This window comes from Amblyomma maculatum, chromosome 5, assembly GCF_055883805.1.
Source record: "Amblyomma maculatum isolate TAMU_Amacu chromosome 5, ASM5588380v1, whole genome shotgun sequence".
Classification (NCBI taxonomy): Eukaryota; Metazoa; Arthropoda; class Arachnida; order Ixodida; family Ixodidae; genus Amblyomma; species Amblyomma maculatum.
In genome coordinates, this window is record NC_139348.1 from 68,979,611 (window position 1) to 69,005,319 (window position 25,709).

The following is a 25,709-nucleotide window of genomic DNA, read 5'->3' on the forward strand; positions in this document are numbered from 1 at the left end:
TAACATGCACTAACATCATATAGCGCACGGGTGCCTTGCATTTCACCCCCATTGGAAAGGGGGCGCTGTTGTCCGGATTCGATCTTCCATGACTGGGTACTCCGGCCAGCTGCCCTAACCACTCTGACAGCGCAACAAGGGAATCTTCTGATTTGAAAAGGATATCAGGGCATAGTTATAGTGCACTCACTATCAAATAGTAGGCGTACACTCTTATTTCAAGAGTCAAACAGCCTAATTACTCCTGCAGATCTCACTTTACTCCTGCCATATGCGAGGAAGAGTGAAATGGCCTTTCAATCTTCCAAGAAAAAATGAGTAAAGTGAACATTCTACTCCTGCAGATTTAAATAGCGTTAAAGGTTGTTTTACTCCTGCGATAAAGAAATTATAACTTTCCGTACCACACATGTTTCGATTGTTGCTCGTGCAGCACAAGTGTTCGTATTGGACATTGAAGCAGGCTTCTTTTCCATTTTTTCCTCCTGTCTGCGTGATACCGCATTAAATAGTAGTAATCAGCTATCAAGGGTAAAGACTTCCAGGCGTGTCGTCTGCTACTGTTTTCAACTACGCAACTGTCAACTGCTCAAACCAAAATTACCTGAAGAAACGGATAACCTACGACAACTAACTTCACAAATGAACTTTATTATTTGAAAATAATTTATGCATTTACAAATACTTTATAGTTATCAAACTCATGCTCCCTCTTCTTTTTTTTTTTTTTGCGTTGCGCTACTGTTGCTCTCCTTGTTCAATTCAAGCGCTGCGTTAGCTGTGCGTTGTTTGTTCTTGCAGCCTGTCAGTTGCATCGTATTTCGCTTAGCAATCCTTTATTACCGCCGGCTTGACCTCTTAAACTACCTTGTTATATCATTATGAAATGCATCGCAAGCCTCAAGCCTTCGCAGTGTTCACCATTTGCAGCGCGCACACAGGATATGACCTGCAACTTGCTTTCAATGCTCGCTCGCCAACGGCATCAACGGTCTCCGGACAATAATGGAGTCATTCAGGTAAGGTTCGCTTCTATTTTTTTTTTCCGCAACTGCAAGTTTAAAATACGCGCAAAAGCGTGTAGACTTCTGTTCATTAGCACATATTTTGAAGCCTCAGTTTTACCAAGCGCTATTTTCTTGTACTGGGAGCAGTGGCATTGTCGCTTGTTCGAACATGGGAGGCGCGTAGGCGCTATTTGTTTTGGCAGTGCTGTAACCGCTAATTTTCTTCCGTAGACACAGAAGTATGTGTTCTTGTGCATACATACTTTAATAACTTCCATTTTTTATCATCACAAATATGCATCGGCAGTCACGTTTACGTCCGGTTGAGTGAGGCATTACAGTTTTGTTCCTTGCACTTCCAGGTGTACACTGACATAGACGTTTTTGAAAATGTTCTCCTGGAAGACAGCTGCTTGCTCAGGGTGGATGCTTGCTTGGTTGTTAAAGGCGTCCCGTGAACAGCATTAAGCTCGTAAGTGTGTTCTTCCGTCACATGATTCTCAAAAGGCATTACCATGATTAATGGTGATAAATGCTTTATTTGCCTACCTATGCTGTACAAGTGGAGGAACCGCGGCTTTAGGCTACGCACATGCCCACAAAGTGCGGTCAGCTGTTGCCATGGTCTCCTAGGCTGTTCTCTCTAAGGACGTCATTGCATATTAGGGCACTTCAGATGGGCAAGCAGCTTGAGTATGCGAATGTGTTTGCTTGCACTTTATGTTCTGAAGATTAGTGTCCTGTGTAGCAGCCAGTCAAGGAAGTAATCGTGAGTTATTCCGAAGAAAATGAATTGTTCATTTTTCACTTCCTGGCATACTTTTTCTTCTGCAGAAAAGTCACTTATAAACAGTATGCATACTTTTTTTATAGCTGCAGCATGGACATGCTGTTATAAAGCCACTTTGAAACCTCAAAAAAGTAAAGTTGCTATTTAGGTCATGCTCATAAGAAAGACAAGCTGCTAAGAATGGCTCACGAATTAATTGTCGAGTCATAAAGAATATTCTTTGTTGCTGTGCAAAATAATGCAAAATGTCCTACATCTAAAAAAAAAATGTGGAAACATTTCAGTGACCTGCTGCGTGCTTGCTGAAACACACACACACAAAAAAAAGAAAATGAGGGTGGGGACCAATGTTGACTGCACACAGGAAGTTGAGTAGCTGAGGAAGTCATCGCCGAGCTCTATGACAGCAGACTTGGCATGGCAAGGAGTCATAGAGCACTGGCACGACAGTGTTGCATCTGCTGCAGCTCTTTCCACGCACTTTTGATGGCCTTCCATAACTCATCAGAATTTGCAGTGTGCAGGACCATTTTTTGCAAATTGGCTTTTAATGTCTGAAATGTTTTCAGTGGCTTTCATATCAGCGACCTTAGGAAGCCAAGCTAGTGTAATGGGCTACAAAGCTTTTCAAGGTGCACTTTCGCAATGTGCGCCGTCAGGATAGGGAAAGAATGCTGCGGCAGAAAATGCCCATTCTTGTAAGCCATGAATGACAGCGCTTAACCACACGGCCAGAGTAAAGAACACATAAATGACGAACACAGGTGCTGAACTTCAATTTTATTCTGTAACCACTAATACTCTGCTTATATACCCATAAAGGCACAGACAAGTGGCGATTTTTGACACTTGTGGCAACAAAAACTAATGTGACAAATAAAAACCAAAAGACGTACCGAAAGGGCAAACCCGAACGAGGAGAGAACGAAATAGGCAAGTTATCTTTTAAGCCGCCAACACATGGAAAGTGGACTAATAAGTACAAAAAAAAAATAAAAATGTGGAAGGGGAGCAGAAAATGGGTAGCAGAGGTAAAACTAACAATTAGCACAGCAAAACACATAAGATGAAGTGCACTAAAACTGAAAAAAAAAAGCGTCATGAACAACGACAATGACGCCAACAATTGACATTGCCAAATGCAGAACACAAGCAGTACTAAATAGCTAAACCAAAGCAAATGATCGAAACGCGCATGATCAACAAGGGTGAAGTCAGCAATTAACATAGCGAAAGGATGAAGATGAGGTGCATAAAACCAAACAAGAAAGATAAAATGTCAAGAAATGAATTCAGCAAATGTAGCAAAGCTAAAACCAGCTAAGATTAGAGAAGTCCATAAAGAAAGGCAATCTCTTTTTCCAAAAGTGAAGGGGAGGGGGTGCTAACACAATCATCCTTGAGCCTCAAAATCTTGGCAGCTTCGACTATTTCATGTGTCAGCTTTACCAATGTGTTTTTAACACTGTTTTTTTTTTTTTCAAAGATTGGGTGGCATGGCTTCTTTGAGTTAGTTCCTGCAGTGGACGGGCTGATTCCTGGGGGATATACCTGAGAAGTCATTTTAATGCTCTATTAGCCTTTTATTGATGCATCGGCTTGTTTGTCCATGTATACCGTACGGCAAGTGAAAGGCTTAGAGTGAACGCCTTCTGCACATGCTGCTAAGGGTTTTCTGTGCTTCTTGGTGCGGCATCTTTTCTTTTTCATTAACGATCCACGAAAGCTGCAATAGTTGCTCAGGGGCAGAAAAGAACGTCAACTCTTGCTTTCTTTTCACTCATCGTAAGGTTGTGGGAAATTTGGTGCATGCAACGAATCACTGCAACCTTTTTGCGTGGCCTGTGCACTTCAGCCAGTGGTTGTGTTTTTGCACTTGGTGTTTTTCAGCACTTTTTCTGCGACAGTGGAGAGGACTTGTAATGAGTACCCTGATTGCGTGAGCCTGCATATCTTTTTCAAGAAGCTTTCTTGCAATTTGTGCTCACATGACTTGTTCAAGGCGTTGACAAGGGCAGACTGGATGATATTTCTTTTGACCAGCTTTGGAACGAGCGGAGTTGCATGTTAGGAAGGGATTGTTTCCCCTTGGTGCAAATGCCCGGCACACATAACTGGGTGTAAAGATTCTTAGTTCCAGGATGTGCATGGAATCATTGTCCGGCATTTCGTGCATAAATTTAAGGGAAGCCAGGGCACTCTTAAGGACACTAAAAATTTTAGGTACTTCATGAAAAAAAGGCTTCCTTGTCACAGTCGAAAAGAACTAAGAAATCATCCACAAAGCAGAAAATATTTTTAACTTGTTAGTGTTTGAAATGGTTCCTGAGACTTCTGTCCTGCATAGCTAAGAACAGATCACTGATAACGGGGCAATACATGATCCAATGCAGATCCTGTGACTTTGGATAAAGTGTAAACCATTCCATTCTACAAATGTTGATTTTAGGTACACAGAAAGCATAACCAAGAAACCATCTACAGAGACACCACACTCATTCTGGAAGGATGCGGCTTCAGGTTTGTCGATAGCTTCACGAACGCATTTCATGAGGTCCCCCATCTTGAGGTATAGAATAAAGTAATTTTAACATCTGTAGAAAAAACACGGTAGGCTTTCTTTCTATTCCAGTTCAAAGACCTAATGATTTCATCTGCGTTCTTTACCAGAAAGGTGTCATCGATAGAAAGCAATTTCTGGTTGCCTTGCAAATACATAGCGACGTCTTTCTGCCAGGTATCCTCCGAAACAATAACGCACAGAGGGCACGAGAGGTATATCTGGTAGCAAGACGTCACTATGTATTTGCATGGCAACCTGAAATTGCTTTCTATCGATGATCCCTTTCTGGTAAAAAATGCAGATGTAGTCATTAGGTTTTTGAACGGGAAAAAAACAAAGCCTATCATGCCTTTCCTATAAATGCAAAAGGCTTGTTTTATTCTATACCTCAAGATGGACCTCATGAAATGCGTTCGCAAAGCTATTGACAGACATGGAACCATATCCTCCCAGAGTGAGTGTGGTGTCTCTGTAGATGGTCTCTTAGAATTGCTTTCTGTGTATCTAAAATAAACATTTGCAGAAAGGAATGATTCACACATTATCCAAAAGCACGGGATCTGCATCATATCATGTATTACTTACTCCCTTGATCAGTGATCTGTTCTTAGTTATGCATGACAGTAGTCTCAGGAATCACTTTGAAAACTCACAAATTCAAAAAATTTTCCGCTTTCGGGACGACTTCTTAGTTAATTTAGACCGTGACGTAGAAACCTTTTTTCATGAAGTACCTGAAGTTTTGAGTGTCTTTAAGAGTATCCTGGCTCCCCTTGAATTAAAGCAAGAAATGCCAGACAATGATTCCATGTGCTTCCTGGAACTAAGCATCTATACACCCAGTCACGTGAGCTGGGCATTTGAACCAAGGGGCAACAAGCCCTTCCTATCATATGACTCCGCTCGTTCAAAGCTGGTTAGAAGAAATATCATCCAGTTTGCCCTTGTCAATGCCTTGAACAAGTCATGCGAGCACAAATTGCAAGAAAGCTTCTTGAAAAAGGTATGCAGGCTCACGCAATCAGGGTAACCGTTACAAGTTCTTTCCACTGTCGCAGAAAAAGTGCTGAAAAACACCAAGTGCAAAAAACTGAACGGCTGGCTGAAGCACATAGGCAACGTGATAATGTTGCAGGTATTCCTTACATGCACCAAATTTCCCACAACTTTACGACGAGTGAAAAGAAAGCAGGAGTTGACGTTGTTTTCTGCCCCCGAGCAACTATTTGCAGCTTTGGTGAATCGTTAATGAAAAAGAAAAGCAAAAAAATAAATAAGAAAGAGGCCGCACTAAGAAGCACAGAAAACCCTTAGCAGTACATGCGGAAGGCGCTCACTATAAGCCTTTCACTTGCCGTAAGCTATACATCGACCAAACTGGCCGATGAAGGCTAATGGAGCATTAAAATGACTTATCAGGTATATCTCCCAGGAATCTGCCCGTCCACTGCAGGAACTGACTCAAAGAAGCCATGCCACCCAATCTTCGAAAAAAAACTGTTAAAAACACATCGGTATAAGCTGACACATGAAATAGTTAAAGCTGCCAAGATTTCGAGGCTCAAGGATGATTGTGTTAGCACCCCTCCATTTCACTCTTGGAAAAAATGATTGCTTTTCTTCATGGATTTCTCTAATCTAGCCTGGTTTTAGCTTTATAACATTTGTTGAATTCATTTCTTGACATTTTATCTTTATTGTTTCGTTTTATTCACCTCATCTTCATCCTTTCGCAATTTAATTGTGGACTTCACCCTTGTTGCTCATGAGCATTTCCTTCATCTGCTTTGTTTTAGCTATTTAGTGCTCATCTTCTGCATTTAGCGGTCAATTGTTGGCTTCATCTTTCTTGTCATGCACCTTTTCTTTCAGTTTTAGTGTACTTCATCTCGTGCGTTTTGCTGTGTTAATTGTTAGCTTACCTCTGTTACCCATTTTCTGTTACCATTGCATTTCTTTTTCCTTTTTTTTGCTGTTATTAGTCCGTTGTTCCACGTGTTGGCGGCTTAAAAAATGATTTGCCTATTTTGTTCTCCCCTTGTTCGGGTTTGCTCTTACGGTACTTCTTTTTGTTTTTATTTGTCACAAGTGTCAAAAATCACCACTAGTCGGTGCCTTTATGGATATATAAGCAGAGTATCGGTGGTTCCAGAATAAGGTTAAAGTTCAGAGCCTGTGTTCGTCTTTTATGTGTTTACTCTGTCCCTGTGGTTAATTAAGCACTGTCAATCATGAATAAACACCATTATCCCGACAACTTTTTCTATCCTTGCAAGGTCCTTCTAGCAGGTGAGAAAGGAGCTGGTGGCAATGATTACAAAATCAGCTTGGGAGCTCAGCTGACCATCAATGCAGGGAAGAGGTGAGAGGCTGTCTTTGTGGTAAGCTCCCCCCCCCCCCCCCCCCCCCCCTTCACATGTTTAAGGATTTTTGAGTGCGTGGCCTGAGGCCATTGACATAAAGGGGATCATACCTTAAAATAGCAGTATTTAATGAAAGTTACAGCCTTGGCAGCAAAGCAAACATGGTATATAAGAAAGCAAGCAACAGGTCAAAAGACAAAAGTATAATCATTTACTTTTTAGCAACTAGGCAGCACTCTTTTTGTTTCTAGGCCCACCCAGTACTGCCTTAAAGTTAGGGCTTTTGTGTAGCCATCCTATCTGAATCCTGCTTTGTCACGCCTTTGCCTAATAAATTTATCTGACACATTAAGGCTCAGGGCAGCCCTTATCTCACCCCCTGTTATGAACACGCTGTCGCTAACAGAGGCAACAATTTGTAAATTCTTTTTGGTTGCTTTTTGGTGAGATAGTGGGAAGCATCTTTGATTTGGTCTTCATCCCGGTAAGTATGTATGATTATGCTCTCTGAAGCCTCAGCCACTCCAGTTGCTTTTCTGTAGTGCGCTGTTCAGTGACGTCCCTCTAATTCAGAATCTTGTCGCTTGAGGTATCGCGGCAGCCTTATAGGTCCGTCGCCAAGCTGAAGCTCTAAGCAATGCATGTTGATAACTGTCCATTTTACAGATTGAAAAAGCATTCACATCAGAAAGTGAGAAATGAACGATCCATAAATGGGTGTGTTTGGCCAGTGTTTAAATTGCATTTCTTCAATTGTTTGCTGTATAGGACAGTCTTCAGAACATAAAATATGAGCAAGGCCGTTTGTCTACTCATGCTGCCTGTTCATCTGAAGTGTGCTAATGTGGAGTAACGTCCTTAAAGAACAGTGTAGCAGATGTGGGCATGCTATTCAACCCATGCACAACCTCTTGACCAATCACTTTGTGGCTAAGTGCTGTTACTACAGGTCTACTATTACCTTCCATGCTATGTGTGTGTTAATTGTTGCACTCCTTATTTAATCTTGAGAGAATGATCTGTGTAGGTAATTGCATAAAATGGATCACTACCTTATCTTGACAACTGATTTATTGCTATTGCTGCCATGCAGCATGTGACACTGAGCGTAGAGTTCTCAAGCACTTCCAGCCAATGCTTGGTTTAATAATTTTGTTGTCATTGTCTTGTGTTGTTAAGTAATGGCAATAATTAGTGAACTGGTTGATCTGTGCTTCTGCTTGGCAGCACATGAGAATCAGTAATTCTTGTTTATAAGTCACTGTATCTGTTCTGTTCCCAAACATGTAATTGTACTCAAGGGGACTCAATCACAGTTCTTCAATGCTGTTTTTTTTGTAATACACTAGTCGACTTTGCTTTATATTTGATGATATGTATTCTTTCCTTGACTGTCATTGTGTATATCAGTGGGCCTCTTAGATTATCCACTGTCCGCAGGTCGCCTGAGTACAGCCCAGCCATTTGTTTACTAGTGTTGCTCTGGCGTTAGTCTTTCTCCAGGTGGGCAGTTCCGGGCTACCTGCTGGCTGCTAGACTTGCCAGGATGATTTTATGTTGGCTGCTCGCATCCAACTAGCAAACAACGGAGAGGTGATGGGGAGGTGAGGAATGTCTGCGGCTGTTTTTATTGACTAGGACCGCAGAGCTTCAGGTGAAATTTTCTTTTGTTTTTAGGGTGTCTTTAATAATGTGCAGGCAGGTGCTCATTTCAGCTGATCTGCAGTGCTCATTTATTACATCTTTAACTGTCGCCGCATACATATTTTGTATGTGTGTATCACATAATTTACAAGATCAGGTGTTCATTCCATATTGAGCTTAATGAGTTCGGATTTGCAAATTATATTTTATCTGTCAAGTTCTAGCATCAACTTATTTTACAGCATTGTTCGAGGACCTTCTCGAGCGTGAGAGCAGACCTCAATTCCCTGTGCACTCAGGCATGCGCATTCATGCAAGTATATCGTCAGCATGCGACACACGGTCCGAGTGTTCGGTATTTACTTTTGTAGCGCAGTGGAAAGGACATACTTTGGTAATTGCTCAGAAATATTTTAAGATGTAACGCATGCATGCACTATCACGTTTCACTTGATTCATTAAGGTGGTCACGACAGCTAACAACTGAGCATAAACTAGTTATTGCATTTCACTCCTCACACGTTAAATTATAAATCCTCGAAATTTGAGCTCATTCGTTGCAGCAGATAGTTTTAAAAATAATTTTTATTATTATTGAAATTGGCTTTCTGGTCTGGCAACCATTGGCCGCTGACGTCATGAGATATCATACCCATGTCGTCTGCTATTCGCGATGTAGGCTATGTAGGCTGCACTTTTGCATTCATGCTTGGATGGTGGTCACAGATTTTTTTTTTTTCAGCAAAAATATTTTATTCGCATATTCTCTTTTCTTTGAAAAGCCTTTACTATAATATGCGACTTTAGTGATCCTCGGACTTGTTTTGGGCTTCGTCTAGAGATTGCCGAGGAGGCTGAAATGGACGGGCTCATGCTGTATAATTCAGCATACAATCAGAAGCATATTATTCTTACGCTGTGAGATTTAGCTTGTTTTAGCAACAAGCGCTCACGCATATAAAAAGGTACTTGTCCATTTCTTCCTGCCGTGTACCCGCGCCACGAAAGTGGGGAGGGGTTAGCAATATGTTCCTGATTGCTGAGGTATTGCCGTTGCTCTTTCGGTCCAAAAACTAAGAGTAAGCAAGCATTACCTTGAGGCGAGAGCATACCTTGCAACATTAAAGGAGCAGACAAAACTTTTAAACAAAGCAGTACCTCTTGACGACCTTCCGTTGATCAGTTCCGTCGGTGTCGCGGGGCCAAAAACCTCACACTACGGTGATAGGTGACCGCTGGTCGTGCTGGCGTCGTCGCCAGTGTAATGCGAAAAATCATGCGTCGATAAGCTAAAGCTGATAAGCTGACTGTGACCGTGCCTTATGCTGTAGAAAACATGCCTTATTCTATATTGCTTTTGTGCAGTAGCATCTTCAAGCGCTTTCGTCTGAAGGTCTGCCACTGAGTCAATCAACTCCCTCCCCCCCCCCCCTTACTGCAAAGAAAAAAAAAATGTCCTTTGATATTGCAGCCTGCATTTCAGACGACGCTCCACCGTGCATAGTCTCCTATCCGCAGTAATAAGAATGTTTTTAATATGAAAGCTCCTCTACTTTAATAAAACTTTAGCAGCACACCTCTGATTTGAATTCATTTTGCAATTGGGGCTGGTACAAAAGCAGCCAATGGTGTGTGCTATGCCTTCACTGTGGGGAACAACTGCTAGCATGACCAGCGTGGCAGTACGGCCTTGCATGTTGTTTTCCATGCATGATGGCTCACACGGGGAAGATTGGGATAAAATAAGGTGATAGATAGTGCATGCATTTGGCATTTCTCAAATATTTCTGAGTGTTTCCGAAAACACTTCCTTTTTTAACTGTGCAGAAAAATGAAATGAAGACGTGAAAAATTAATGCACTCACGATACTGATGTACTGTCTTTGCCAGAAGTAAACAGGCTGCGTGTTCCGCTTCTCAGTCGGTTAGCAGAGAACTCGTAAAACTTCTGATGCTGTAAATTGGTGCAAAATAAATGAGAGCTCCTGTCTTCACTTACCAAAAAGTTATGATCCTCAGGGGATCCATGTTAGCTTCAGAATACAAGCAAGAAGCAAAACATGCAGCCTGGTTACTTTTGGCACACACGCTACATGCACTTATTAATGTGCCTTCTCGAGTACGTACTGGGAGTTTTAACCCACGGCAATGCTCGAGAAGGTCCTCAAACAGCAAGTCAAGTAAAATAAGCTGAGTACGGACTTGAGAGATGAAACGTATTTTCCAAATAAATCGATTTAATGAGCATAGTATGATGCAAACATCTGCACTTGTAAAGGGTGAGAAGAGATATGTTGCCCCACATACACAAAATAAGTAAGCAATGGCAATGGAAAGACAAGATGTCCACCACAACTGGCAGAAATAAGCACTATCCTTGAGATTGTACGAAATGTCGTGTTCACTGAAGTACCGCACATACTCATCACTTCCATATAACCTCTGTCGTCTGCTAGCTGCCCAAGCGCAACCCACACTAAATCATCCTTGTGAGAGTGTGGCATCCAGCGGCATATCATCAGAGAAAAAATGAACCCCCCCCCCCCCCCCCCATACACGCAGAAAAATGTAAGAGCTGGCTCCACGCTCGGGCGCCCCTTAGGCTAATAACTTAAGCCCAGTGACAAGGCGGCGCGTATGCGGAAACTAACGATAAAAAAGAGTAAGCGTGACAAATGTCTCTTAAACATAATTTATGTTCATTATTTTACTTGTGTTTGCTGTGTTTTTGGTCATTTATTTTTGATGTGACAGTATTGAAGGCCACGTTTCCCCAAAATCTTGCATTGTTGTTGGCAACGTCGTGAGCAAAAAGTCATGAGCAGGGTGCTAGCATTTGGTAATAAGCAGGTGACATTTTTGTGGGTCGGGCATTGATTTTTGGTGTTAGTTTGTGTGTCATCATGAGGCCGCATGAGATGCCAAATTGCCTGGAGCTCCTTATGATTGAAGGGTGAGATGGCAACCAAGACCTTCCGAGTCGCACTTTTGTACAATGTTGCTAAAGCAGGTATATATATATATCTATGTCAGGTTGTCTTTCAGATAATGTGGTAGCTTATCACTGTATGCTAATGAATGTTTGAGATAAATGGATCTGTGACGAAGCGAATAGCAGTATGCAGATACGAAAAAGAGGGTCACCTTGTAGAAATGCAGACTGGAGACAGTCACACTACCACATTATGCCCTTAAAGGCAGACTTTAAGTATCCCTCCAGGTCTTAATTTTAATTTATTTATCCGAGGGCTGTTTTTAGCACCTGTTTTCCTTCCGGATTTGGTTTTCATTTATAATCGTGTGAATTCAAGGTAGTCTCATTTCTCGCAAGGGTGGAAGAACGGGCTAGTTGCTGGTTCATATTGGGAAAGGAAAAAATGATTGCACACTCGACAAAGAGCTGTTGTCATTTTTTGTTCATGTCTCAAAAATGCGCTGTTATTTTTTCTCAAGCTCTCTGTTCTTACTGAGCTTTTTCATTTCACCTCAGATATATGACCTACAGTAATGAAGAAGGACATGCCTCTTTGTTTATGCCTTATCACTTAATGTTGTGGTATTATATTTTTTTTTTCTTTTGTCTATAGCCCTGTGTTTTAGATAAAAAGAACGACCGAGGTTGCCCTGCTTTTTTATATTGAACAACAATGCACCGTAAAGTCATCCCGCTGTCAAAACATGCATGAACATAAGAGCATATCCTACCTTCCGTTATCACTCTCAAAGAAAGTGTCTAGTATGCAGAAACAATAAGGCGGTAGGTATTGCTAGTGAAGTTAACTGCCGCCCGACCACATACCCACAGGCTACGAGGTCAGCCACTCAGTGTGTATGTGTGCAAGGGCTGATGTGTGAGCAGAATTAGGGTAGCAGCAGCTTCTCTACACTGCCAGGAAATGAACCACTGACAGGGTTTTAATTAGTTTGAATACTTGTCACGCAGTATGCTGTGTTGGTCCAACTGGTCACATTGCAATGCATCACCTTCTTAGCTGGATCTCTGCCTTCTCCACTACTGCAGAGTGTAGGCAGTACATAGCAAATAGTCTGCACCTTTCTTATGTAGGTAGAGCAGTGTGTTATTAGTCTGTGCAGACGTAATTGAGCGGAAAGGTTGCTTTGTGGTTCAAGCAACAGCGATCCGATATCACCTTTCTTAAAGGTTGTTGGGCTGGTGGGGTGCATTACACAAAGATTACATGTATAATGTATGTTCTGCATGCACATGTGCTTGGTAGCATTGCTGCAGTATCTTTGACTATTCAGGATCAATGACAAGAATGCCAGCCTACCTACCACCAGCTGTTGTGAACACCTCGATTACTATATTATTGCGTTGCTACAGCGGCTTATCCACAACCAATGACTCGGTCAAAAGAACATAAGCACTCCAGAGAGCTTAGACGTTAGCTTGACAGGGTCAGGGTGCTTACTGAATTTGGTATGGCAAGCATCATGCAAAAAAGGAAGTGGTGGCAGTCCTAAAACTTTTACACTCTGCTAGATATAACTTCTTTTTTTTTCATTATTTTGGCAATGTGTGGATCTTGCATGAAAGTAGCAATTATCAGCCAATTTTGCAAATATATTCGGTGGAATCAGCTGTGCAATACAGTATGATGCTATATCTGGCTAGTTGCACATACATTTAGGTTTTTTTTTATTCCGCAAGCTCGCCATAAGGCATATTATAAAAACCCATCTAAATTGTTTTCCATAAGTAACCGAAGAAGGCTCTTGCTCTTATCGTTGTCGGTGAGCCATTTGGATAAGTCCTCTTTCCTTGTTGCAGTTAGTCCTACTTCCTGCAGAATCTGTCCTTGATGGTCCCTGCACAAGTGCACAGCAGGTGGCAAACATCCACTTCTGCAGCTGGTGTGGAACACTTCGGGCATGTGGCGGGTCCGATGTCCTCTTAAGATTCCCATCGGCATGTTACTGATGGGGTAAGGGCCGCCCCAGCTCTTATTCTTGTTTCTTGCTATTGTTGTCTGCAGTACTAAAACCTGGCTCATCTCCCTGGTATATGAAGTAATCAATTACAGGCTCTGCGTCCCAAATACCCATATATTTGAACCTTTGAACAACAACAGCATCTGGGGACATCACATGCAAAGATTTGAAAATACGCAAACAGACAGGCTAAAGTGACACTCCAAGCTAACCTCATGGTGTCATTACGTGGTTGACTGCTGCCATGCGCAAAGTACAGATGTGTCTGAATTGTTCTTTATATGCCACAGAGCTAGACGATGATAATAATGGCAACAGGCAGGGGCAGTACCTCGGGGTGCATGCAGTGCCACTGTACTATGCAGATTCCATTTCCTTCCAAATAACAGGTTCTAAATTTACAAGAAGTGGCTCATACATAATTGTAGCCCTTAGTCGAGTGTAAAAGGCACTCTATATTTCCTTGGTATGGATGATCAGGTCGTTTAGGCTTTTTGAGAAAATGTATTGCATAAAAGGGTTGCCCTTTCTCAGTATTATTTACACTCGGCAAAGTGCTAGACTGCATTATGCAAAGATAGTCTGCAGTCTACCTCTCCCTTCTTGCCACCCTGCTGAAAGATATCTGTTGTCTGCCTGTAGCAATGCATCCGTCTGTTATTTCAGGCTACTAGGGAAAGTGACACTATGCAACAGGCAACCGTAATAAGCATACTTATTGCGTCCCCACTAGCAACGTAAAGCAATTTGCCTTTACAGTGGTCTTGTTTATGCTCTTTCAGCTAATTGCTTGCCTTTTCATGAGGCTATTTCCTTACACCTTCAGTTAAGATCACTGCAAAATTGCCATATATGTGCTCTGTGGGTGAAACCGCAGCCATCTGCTGGGAAATAAATCACATGACTGCATTAATTTTGTAAGAACTGAATCTGCAGTTTTTACCACACATTAACAGTGCATTAGAAAGACACCAGTATCAGTTCTGAATGAAAAATGTAACCCTTACTAAATATTATGGACATACGCACGTGGAAAAGTGCTGGCCTTTACACATTCTTTAAACTGACCACTGAAAGTCAGCAACAGAGCTATCTATAGATACATACACCTTCACATTGTCTTTTTGTTTACTGTTAAATACGAATAAAGTCAGATATCCAAGCATTCAGGCGCCTGATGCAGTCATTGGTTGTGGATGTGCCGCTTTAGGAATGCAATAATAAAGCAGTTGAGGTGTTCACGACAGCTGGTGGTAAGGTGGGTCGGTGTTTTTGTCATCAACCCTCAACAGTTAAAGGCTAACCAAGCACATGTGCATGCAGAACATCAATTGTACGCATAGTTTTTGTTTAAAGCATTCTAGCTGCACATCGAGCTTTAAATAAACTGCAACCCAGTCGCCGTTGCTCTACTTTTGAAGCAACCTTTCTGCACAAGTAGATCTGCACATACCAACAAGCCTGGTAGGAAGTGGCTCTTTAGCATAACACCATCGGCTGCTGTCTAGTTTCAATTGATGAGTGTGCACTGCTCTACCTACAAAGGAGAGGTGCAGATTATTTGCTCTGTGTGCTATCTGCACGCTCCAGTAATTAAGAAGGTGCAGATCCAGTTGGGCAGGTGACACATTGTCATGTGACCAGTTCGGCTAACAAAGCATACTTTGTGGCTCGTATTCAAACTTCTTAAAGCCCTGTTAGTGGTTGATCACTGCCAGTGTAGAATAGCATAAGTGAAGCTGCTGCTACCCTGATTCTGCTCACACTTCAGAAGTTTTGCCTAGCCGGCACACTGACGGACCAAGTGATTGACCTTGTAGCCTGTAAGCATATGCTCGGGCAGTGGTTAACTTTACTAGTGCTTCTGATTTATTGTTTCTTGCAGTGTTTTTTACATGCTCGACACTTTCTTTGAGGATGATAATGGGAGTTAGGATGTACTCTGATCTTCATGCATGTTTTGACAGTAGGTTGACTTTATGGTGCATTGTTGTTCGTTATAACAAAGCAGGGTGACATCAGTAGTTCTTTTTGTCTCAAACTCAAGGCTATAAACACATATTTTGACAGTAGCTCCACCCTCGTTCACAATAAGCATTTGTTATAGCTGAGGCCAATATAGGTGGGCTCTACTTCAGAGCTACAAAAAAGTAGTGAAACCAGTACCAACAAGTTCCATAAGTACTCACTGGTACCAAGCTGTCGAGGATTTTCTCTTTAGTCTGACATATCGAATACACACACATGTGGCAGCTGTTAAATTAGGTTTAAAAAAATAAAAACAACAGTAGGCGATAATGAATAAATAAATTCATCTTCTTCATTGCTGTAGGTAATGCATCTGGGGTGGAATGAAAAAACTCAGTAAGAATAGAGAGCTTGGGAAAAAATAAACCGCACTCCTAAGACATTGACAAAGAAAGAGATGACAACACAGCGCTTTGTCCTTGTCTCAAGAGTGTGCTGTTTTTTTTTTCCCAGAGATGAACTACCAGCTAGCTCATTTTTCCACCCTTGCAGGAACAGAGACCACCTTGAATCGACGCAGTGCTACAAATGCAAACCAAGTCCGGAAGGAAAGCAGGTGTTAAGAAATCTCGGAAAAATAAACCTAACTTTAAAACCTGCAGGGATACCTAAAGTCTGCCTTTAAGGGTATGCTGCTAGTTGCTTCGTCACTGATCCATTTATTTCAAACATTTATTAGCATACAGTGATAAGCTACCACATTATCTGAAAGACAACCTGACATAGATATATATATTTGCTTTAACAACATTGTACAAAAGTGCGACTCGGAGGGGCTTGATTGCCATCTCACTTTTCAATCGTAAGGAGCTCCTAGCAATTCTGTATCTCATGCGGCCTCATGATGCCACACAAACTAACACCAAAAATTAATGCCTGACCCACAAAAATGTCACCTGCTTATTACCAAATGCTAGAACCCTGCTTATGACTATTTGCTCACGACATTGTCAACAATAATGCAAGATTTTGGGGAGAATGGGGCCTTCAATACTGTCACATTAAAAACAAATGACAAAAAGCACAGCAAAAACAGGTAAAATAATGAATATAAATTACGTTTAAGAGACATCTGTCACACTTACTCTTCTATTTTATTGTTAGTTTCCGCATACGTGGTACCTTTTGACTGCACTCATATTATCTCATTAGCCTAAGGGGCGCCCGAGCGTGGAGCCAGCTCTTGCATTTTTATGTGTGTAGGGGGGGGGGGGGGGGGGGGGGGCTACTTTTAGTTGCTCCAGAATGCGTTCATTTTTTCTCGACGATATGCTGCTGGATGCCAGACTTTCACAAGGACGATTTAGTGCGGGCTGTGCTTGGGTAGCTAGCAGACGACAGAGGTGATATGGAAGTGGTGAGCATGTGCAGTACTTCATTGAACACGACATATCGTACAATCTCAAGGATAGTGCTTATTTCTGCCACCCGTGATGGACATCATGTGTGTCTTTCCATTGCCATTTTTTACTTATTTTGTGTATGTGGGGCAACATATCTCTTCTCACCATTTAAAAGTGCAGATGTTTGCGTCATACTATGCGCATTAAGCCGATTGATTTGTAAAATGCGTTTCATCTCTCAAGTCCATACTCGAGCATTAGCGCGGATTGCAGCTCCCCGTGCTTAGGAAGGCACATTAATCCGTACATGTACGTCAGTATCATGAGTGCACTCATTTTTCACATCTTCATTTCATTTTTCTGCAAAGTGGAAAAAGGACGTGTTTTGGAAAAGACTCAAATATTTGAGAAATGACCAATGCATGCACTATCTATCACTTTATTCGTTCCCAATCTTCCCCGTGTGAGCCATCATGCATGGACACCAACATGCAAGGACTGTCACGTTGGTCATGCTAGCGGTTTCTCCACAGTGATGGCACGGCACACACCATTGGCTGCTTTTGTACCAGCCCCAATTGCATAAAGAATTCAAACCTGCGGTGTGCAGCTTAACTTTTATTTATGGGAGAGGCGCTTGCATATTAAAAACATTCTTATCGACGTTATGCGTGGATGACGGCATGCAACAGACACACTGTGATGTCAGCTCTACCACATAGTGTCCTCTTTTCCCCAGATAGATTCCTAAGACTGCACTGCATTCCCATCCAGCAATGGAGCCAAAGTTCGAGCATCACCGATGCTGGCATCGACAAATCCCATTGATGCTCTCTCATGCTCCCTGTTTCCGCACTCCTTTTATGTTGAGCTTTGAGAAACTAAAATCAGCTTTAAACCTGCGCCCTTTTAGCCATTTAAAGCTGTGTCTAGCTGGGTCAAAGCTATTGCATGACCATTCAATTTTTTTTAACATATGTTTTGTGGACTCCTAAAATCGTGACTCCCATTTGAGAAACATTGCTTTTTGATGACTGAAGTGAAACATGATAGTGCATGCATGTGGTACATCTCAAATATATCTGAGCTATTACCAGAGCATGTCCTCATTTCCACTGCATTGAAAAATAAAATACTTTACACTCAGATTGTGCTTCACACACTGACGATATGCTTGCATGAATGCGCATGCATGAGCATGTACTGAGGGCTATGATCTGCTGTCACACTCGAGAAGGTCATTAAATGCTACCATAAAATAAGCCGAGGCTATGCACTTGACAATCAAAGATATATAGGGAATCCGAGTTCAGTGAGTTCATTATGAAATAGAAATCTGCAATTGTCAGTTGCCTGGTGGGAAAGAGTGCCACATGCATATTATACGTATATAAGCAGCGACAGCTGACAAAGAAAAAGATACCATAAATGGGCACCATGGATCAGCTAAGAGCACCTATGATGCCCTCGGATAAAAGAAATGTCGCATGATACTCAACTGTCCTTCTAGTCAGTTTAAAAATAGTGCATAAATTTCTCACTTCCATATCAACCTCTTCATTGTCTGCTAGTTGGAGGGCTGCAGCGAGCATAAAATAATCCTGGCATGTCTGGCTGCCAGTAGGTACAAACAAGACAAATATGAATAAAAATTGGAAACGTTGCTTTATGCTTTCTCTAGTTTCGCTGGCTGCTGGCTTCCCTTATGTAATTTGTCATTTGATTTAATTACTACAAAAGCAGCGTCACTTCAAAATTTACGTTGTCATGGTCTTGCCTGAGTGGCAGTATTAACTTAAAATTGTATAGACACCATAATAATGCCACAGCATTCCTGGCTTTATTCTGGATATAGTCTGATATAGGCATTTTGAGCAAAAATCATGGGCATATCTCTAGCAGGTGGTGGTTGGCTGGTGACATGGCTGGACACTGCTCAGTGGTTGCGCACGTCACGAGTCTACATGACACGGCTAAGTTGGCAGATAGGAATTCTGGCTTTAACCAAGCCATTAAATGTGCCCGAGTGACCTAGGGGTAGCATGTCTGTCTGGATCCAAAGCTCTTTGGATCCAGTCAACCAGGCATCCCCAGGTGACTCAGGCAGGTTCAAATGGCTTGGTTAAAGCAGGTCTCTATATCTTTATGTGGTCTAACATAATGTGATGGCTTACAACTGCGTTAATGAGTATGCACAACATAATAGAATAAATTGTGGGGTTACTCATTTAGCCTGTAGTGAAGTGTCTGTACATGAATGAGAATCCACATGGAAGTCCCAATGTGCTCCATCATACTTAAGGTAGAGTTTAAAGTGCCCCGATTTTTTTGTGTGTTGTCTTTGTAACAGTGTGCATGACTATACATGGATTACCACATAGTATTTGTTTATGGCTGCTAAATAATACAATCTCTCCCATCATCTGTTTCAATTTCAACGCCATAGCAATGGCTGTGTCAGAAATCAGTATAGGTCATGGATGGCATGAAAAACAAGAAACTGCAATATCAGCTTCATGATTTTATTCACTATGTCGCTGCTAGCCTGGTTCAGGAGCAGTCATCACACCGAACGTGCCTTTATGACCTTCCTGATATTTGACACAAAAGCCTTCTTCACCTGGATTCTAAATATAACTAAACTCAAGGATTCATTCAAGTTATTAACACGAAAGCGTTACTTCGCTATGTTCACAGATTTCTGTCCGTAGACCGCACCCGCAAAATCGTGTCCGCAGCAATTGCGAGTAATTAAGAAACGTGAGAGGTTAATGAGTGGTGTCAATCGATAGAGGCTGACATAATGTTGCTGCCGAAAAATAGGCCAGTAAGCTAGTTAGGTAATTAATTACAGGCAAAAAATGTAAAAGTTCTCTGCAGCAGTTGTGAGTAATTGAGAAGTGGTAGAGGTTAATGAGTGGTCCAATTGATAGAGGGTGACGTAGTGTTGTGTCTGAAATAATAATTAGGCCTATAAGGTAATTAATTACAGGCAAAACATGCAAAATCGTGTCCGTAGCAATTGTGAGTGATTGAGAAATTGTAGAGGTTAATGAGTGGTGTTAATCGATAGAGGGTGATGTAATGTGTGCAAAAAAATTAGGCCATTAAGGTAATTAGGTAATTATTAGAGGCAAAAAATGAAACAGTAAAGGCAAAAATGGTCTCATTAGCTAATGGCTTGGCGCCACATTTGAATGTATCAAATACTAAAATGATTAAACCAGTGAATTAAGGTGACTTAAAGGATGTGACATCACAACCTGAAGTCGAGCTAAAAAAAGGGCATATGAAGGGATTAGCATGCAATTTCAAAGTATCAAAGGCTAAAGTAGTTAAGGCAGTCAATTAGAGTGGCGTCAAAGGTGTGACGTCACGTAACTGGAAATAGAGCTGAAAAAAGGCATATGAAGGGATTGTGCAATTTGAAGTACCAAAGACTAAAATGAATAAACAAGAAGTGGATAATGTGAGCTAGAGACTGTGACGTCACACACCCAACCGGAAGTCTAGCTGAAGGGCATAGGAAGGGATTGGCGCACAACTTGAAAGTACCAAATAAAATGTGTAAACAATAAGTGAATTAAGCAACCAACAGCAGATTCCGTGCTTTTGCATTACTCCAATTCAGATTCTGCAGCGCTGTTTTTAGTTGTAGATGGATGCCACTCTGCAGAAGCGACCTCAGTAAACTCCAGAGGGAGTGGAGGTTCGCCAGTACAACGGCATGTGTTCTACATCCATAGCCAATTCTCGAGCAACAAATGGTTCAGAGCAGGCCAGGCTTGTGTTTAGCCTCTGAGGGACTAGCGTAGTGGTATTCCCACTTGAGGTATAGCAAATTGGCAGTCAGAATAAACGAGGTATGTGGATTTCTAGATCACTAGCTTTGTTTAATGATTTGGAATGAAAAGTCTGCACTTGGTCATGATGTGCCACTGCTAGGGCATACCTAGGTGGCGACCCCAGGCCTTCACACCAAGTTTTGTTGTGTTGCATTAGCTGTAGGTTAAAATGAAAACTTGAGATTAGGAGTATGTTTAGTTGCTTATAATAGTTTGCTTTAACCTTCCTTGCATTGTTTTTATTCTATATGCAGGCACCTGGAAAATGCAAGGATATCTTGAGCGGCTTCAGTCGGCTCGGCAAGCTGCGATGTGGTCGAGCGGCAGGATCACTTGGTTAAAACTTTGCTCACAAGATCACTTGGCTTGTAGCAGTGTTCTGGGCATCTAATGCCAAGTAGACTGTGGTGTCGAAAACACTGATGGGCCTAGACCTCACAGAGCACATCCCAAATGTATTGCTGGCATGCACAGCAATTGTGAGAAAATAAAAGCTGTCATCAGCGTGCTTTTGCATCCCTATTTATTGAAGCACCGATTTCACATCACAGACTTGTGTGTATGGTGCAAGAAGTGTGGAAAAAATTTGGTCACAAATATTGAAGTTTGTACAGTGAAGCAAAATTTGTTCATTCACCATTGAACAGTGTGTAGTGGAAATACTGTGCACCATTTTGCAGAGGAAGGTATGGCCAAAGTGAGTCCTACAAAACATGGCTGGAACTGGTTTGAAAAATGGTAGGATATGTAAAACAGGCCATGAAATTTCATCAGAAGGAGTAAAATAAAACTCTCCTTGAAGGAGTACAGACACTCCTATCAGTGGAGTCCTTGAACTCCTCCTGGAAGAGTTGTAGGACGCTACTACAGTGTGTAGTTTTACTCTATTCACAGGAGTAGCGCAGTACTCCATCAGTGGAGTCCGATTACTCTATGGCTAGAGAGAGTTCTTTTACTCTGGAAAAAGGAGTCGTATATGGGACAAGCGAAAACTCCTCCAAATGGAGTTCTAGTACTCCTTCTGTTCTTAGAGTGTGTACGATCAATCATAATGATCATACTTTTGCGGGCACTGTTTATTTTGATGCCTCTGCACCAATTTCTCCGTTGTCTGAATAAAGTAAAAGGGGGGAAGCCTCAGTGCGCAGGTCGACACAATGTTTGGCTAGAATAGGCTCGTTGTGTCGTCCTCTAATCTTGTGCTGCCGTCCACGTTCCGCGCTGTTACCTCAAGATGCAATGTTTCGACAAATGAACTTGTCTTCGTATGCTCAGACGAAGATAAGTCCACTTGTCGAAACATCGGTTCGACCTGCGATATGAGGCTTCCGCCCTCTACCCATGTTCAGTGCTCTGTCATATGTGTTATCTATCTCCCACCTCTCGTTATACCTAGGCGATATGAAAACACATAACTCCAGATTGTGGATACAAAATAGTTTCTTCCTCTCAGCTTTCTTATACAGAATCCTTATATTAATAATTATCTGCGAAAGCGATAGCGTTAGTGTCAGGGGACAAGGGCTCTAAAATCAACTGCCAGTCGTTGTGTGCGCACATATCTGAAGCCGGCTTGGCAAACAGAAATATTTTTTAATGCGGGTTAGCTACGCAGAGTCTGCATTTTTAACTATACGTAAGCTGGAGCTGATCTCATGCACTGACAACAACCCAGGCGCACTAATCTAGCTTTCGTTTGTACCGCGGCATTTGTTACAATAACCGATCACGCATCGTGCTTTAAAACCAGTATATTGCGCGGTACCTTCCGATATTGTCATATTAATCTAGTTACGTATATACTCAAGTTGTCCAAGCCAACCGTTAACGCATACCGCTCGAAATATGCATTAGAAGTAGCAAAAATGTGTACCATAATGATCTCCATCTCCAGCTTGACTGTACCCCTTCCGCCTGAATGGAGATATCCTCTCTCAGACTCCGCCAAATACCCAGTTAATTTGGGTCCCAAAAACCTTACTAAAATAAAGCGTTTTTCTTCTCCCTATTACGCTTGCCTTCTTTCGGACTTCACTCTGTCAACCTTAGGTAGAAAAGGATATCCTGGATTAGAAGTGAGTTTACTGGCTACGCCTTTTTCCGCTAGATTGTGGTTAACTGAAGTTATTTCGCTGACTCATTCGGAACGCTTCCTCTCGTTTAACGCTGCATCCACCATTTTTGTTTCATAGTTGTAAGCGTGGTTACCGGTGCAAGTAAACTAAACCAAGTTTAGGCAAACAAACATAAAAATAAACGTGCAGTGCAGCAAAGGTTCTAACCAGGAATTTGGCAGATATTGCTGAAGGACTAGTTATGAAATCACATCCGCGAACCAAAAGAGGTACGCCCAGAACACCGGCGCAATGAAAACAACACGAAGCGAGAAACAGAACGTCTGAGCATGCTACCAATGGTAATTTAAAAACGGATGCCGAACCTCCTTTATCACAGCCGGGCTCAAAGTTTCCCTTTACGCACAAATAAATCACACTTGCACATCATTTCCCAAGCGGATGTGTCTGACCAAAATTCAAAGTTAGCAACACTCACATCCAAGAAATATACAGTGAAACACGACACCGGAGCCTACTATAAACTGTTTTTCAAACGGAAGCCGAACTTCCTCTTTCACACGCGAACGCAGCTTTCTCCTCTGCACCCAAACACATCACACTCGCGCACCTCTCCTTTCTCAAGCAGATGTGTCTGGCGAAGAATAAATGTTAGCAATATTCACATTCAAGGTGACGTCCTAGCGCCGCTATTCTAGATATTATGCTCATACTCGCCCTACAGCCTGTCATTAAGGGAAATCTTAATGCAAGTTAAAGTACTCCACGTACTCCCCTACGCGCCTCTAGAGCCGGAGTCGCTTTAGGACGTCAGGACCAACAAACCCCATCAAACGAATACTAAAATTGAAATCACAAGGGTGAGATAGCGCACATGTTTCGGCCATGGCAAGTTCGACTGACCTAAGTACACAGCTTTCTGAATGTCAACCCAAACACATTAAAATTCGGAAGGATGTAAGGCCTGTCACTGATAAAGACTGACTGATCTTCAATGGACGCGTGAGCAGATAGCACAATACTAGGGATCTCCACCCGCAACATAATCAATCTTAGAGATGGCAAGCAATGATTGGTCCCCTTCCTTGATCTAGCCAATTGAATAGATTCCTTGCTTTCATGTAGAATTATCCAATAATTGTAGCCCCAACGATCCGCAAACAAGCCATCAACACTAACATTTCAGTGGTACTATATAATCTAAATTAATAAGTCCATTCTTTTATAACTGGCCTAACGTTTCTCTCATTGGTATAGTGTTCAAAATGCATTTTCTTAAAAGCGATTGCAAAAACATTAGACGATAATAATTGATGGAAGGTTCAAACAGTCTAGCAAAACTCACACACAGCCTGCTGGGATTTGCTCGACAAGAGAAGTGTCTACTGAACTGATACCTGCATAGCTCGGTATTTATATAGCGAAAAATTATACTTGCCCACGTTGTCAAGATGGACAAAAATATAAACATTGCTTTTACACAAAATATATGACGACGATCGCCATTTTGAAAGTTGCCAAACCGGAGAATATATAGGGTTATTGCGAGGTCATTTTTGATTGACAGCAACAATGACGTTGCACAGTAAGATGTCATTCTCTATAATTACATTTATTCCGTTGGTGAGCAAATCATTCTATGTTTAACCTCTGGAAATGAGAGTGGCAAATTGTTTCAATTTAGATACAGAAATATGGGATGAAATGCTTTTATTTATTAGGGTTGTAACATTTGCACGCTAGACGGATTAGTAGATTGAGCCAGAGTGAAAGGGCGCGAAATACCAGGCTTTTATGACTATATGCAGGTATGAGACTTTGTATCAACCTATAAGCTGCTGTTAATCAGCATTTCAGCATTCAATATAAATATTTCTCCCCTGTTTAGTGACTGCTTGAATGTCTTGTTTATTACTAAATGTTCGCAAAATATTGAGCAAATTGCACTTTTCAAAGCGAACACTCAGTTCGCATCAAACCACGAGAAAAACGTAGCGGAGGCTCCCTAATACTGATTTTTTTCGGTGAAGGCGAAAGCATGAATATCCGATCGTGTGTTCTTTTGTCGCCAGTGTAAATCGCCTTCGTGCTCTATCTTCTAACTTGGTTATCAATTCAATCCTGTGAGGTTAGAGAAAACGAATGACGCTCACCTAATGCCACTGTACCACAAACCGTAATGTCTTAGCTGTTAAATAGAAAGGAAGGGAAGCTCTAGTCTTACACGCCCATTTCAATTGTCCTGAGTTGGAATTCGTGTCTCGAGATAAACTTCCCTACTTCTAAAAGACGTATGCTACGTGTAACATGAAATTCCATGAGATAACTCGAAACTCGACTAAGGCCTGCGTCCCGAAGTTGATACGAAAGTCCGAATTACTTCAAATTGGGGCGTTGCAACTGATGATGCATCTCCACCGATTATCATCTCTATTCTATTGTGGACTCCAGCTTGCCCAGTAGGTGGATGCGAAATGGGAAGTGAATTGGTATGACTTCCCTTGAAGGCTGCAAAAAAGGCGGCTGTGTCAAAAGTTTGATACGAAATCACATAATAATTGTCACCATTCTTGCAAATGCCATTCATATTGCCCTTTTCTCACTCCGGAGGTGGTCCGGACGTACAATGGAAGTCATAGCCAACACTAAACGGTTGAAACCGAAACCGAGAATAGAAGATCGACTACAAATTATTTGCGGTCGTCGGTGAAAGCGGGTGGTGGTCTGAGAGTACTAAAGTCCTACACAACATCGTCAGACTTAAGTATTCCGCCAAGAATTATGCGTGTATAATAATTTAGAGAAAAAAAAAAGACTATTGTTTAACATTGGTGCAAAAAAACTCACAGCTGCGTGGTTGCAGTCCCGTTAAGTTCTTGTTATATGCTGCAAAGGTTCACTTCTTGCTAATGCTTTTTTTGGTGTTACTGCAAATCAATTCGCAGTGCTGAATTGCGCACATTTGTGTCTACAGAGCGAATGTTTAGGTCTTTCGTTGACCTGACCTCAGGTGACAACTTTGATAATGGGTGTTTTGGCTTCCATATGGGTATTTTGTGCTAGTAATTAGAGAAGAGAAAACTGCTAACGTGCACCAG

At 41.8% G+C, this 25,709-nt stretch overlaps 2 long non-coding RNA genes across 3 annotated transcripts in view; one reads left to right on the plus strand and one right to left on the minus strand.

Annotated features, from left to right (window-relative positions):
• LOC146188462 (uncharacterized) overlaps positions 1-24,006 on the minus strand; it is a 29,399-nt gene extending 5,393 nt beyond the window's left edge. Inside the window, exon 1 of the long non-coding RNA XR_014707209.1 lies at positions 23,957-24,006. This is a non-coding gene — a long non-coding RNA (uncharacterized LOC146188462). The remainder of the gene's footprint in view (positions 1-23,956) is intronic.
• On the plus strand, positions 773-21,044 carry LOC146188463 (uncharacterized). Of its 2 annotated transcripts, XR_014707537.1 has the most exons (4): positions 773-1,019; positions 1,370-1,479; positions 8,216-8,327; positions 20,791-21,044. It is a non-coding gene; the product is annotated as an uncharacterized LOC146188463 (long non-coding RNA). The 2 variants fall into 2 exon arrangements; XR_014707536.1 differs by lacking the exon at positions 8,216-8,327.
• Positions 24,007-25,709: the final 1,703 nt, after the last annotated feature.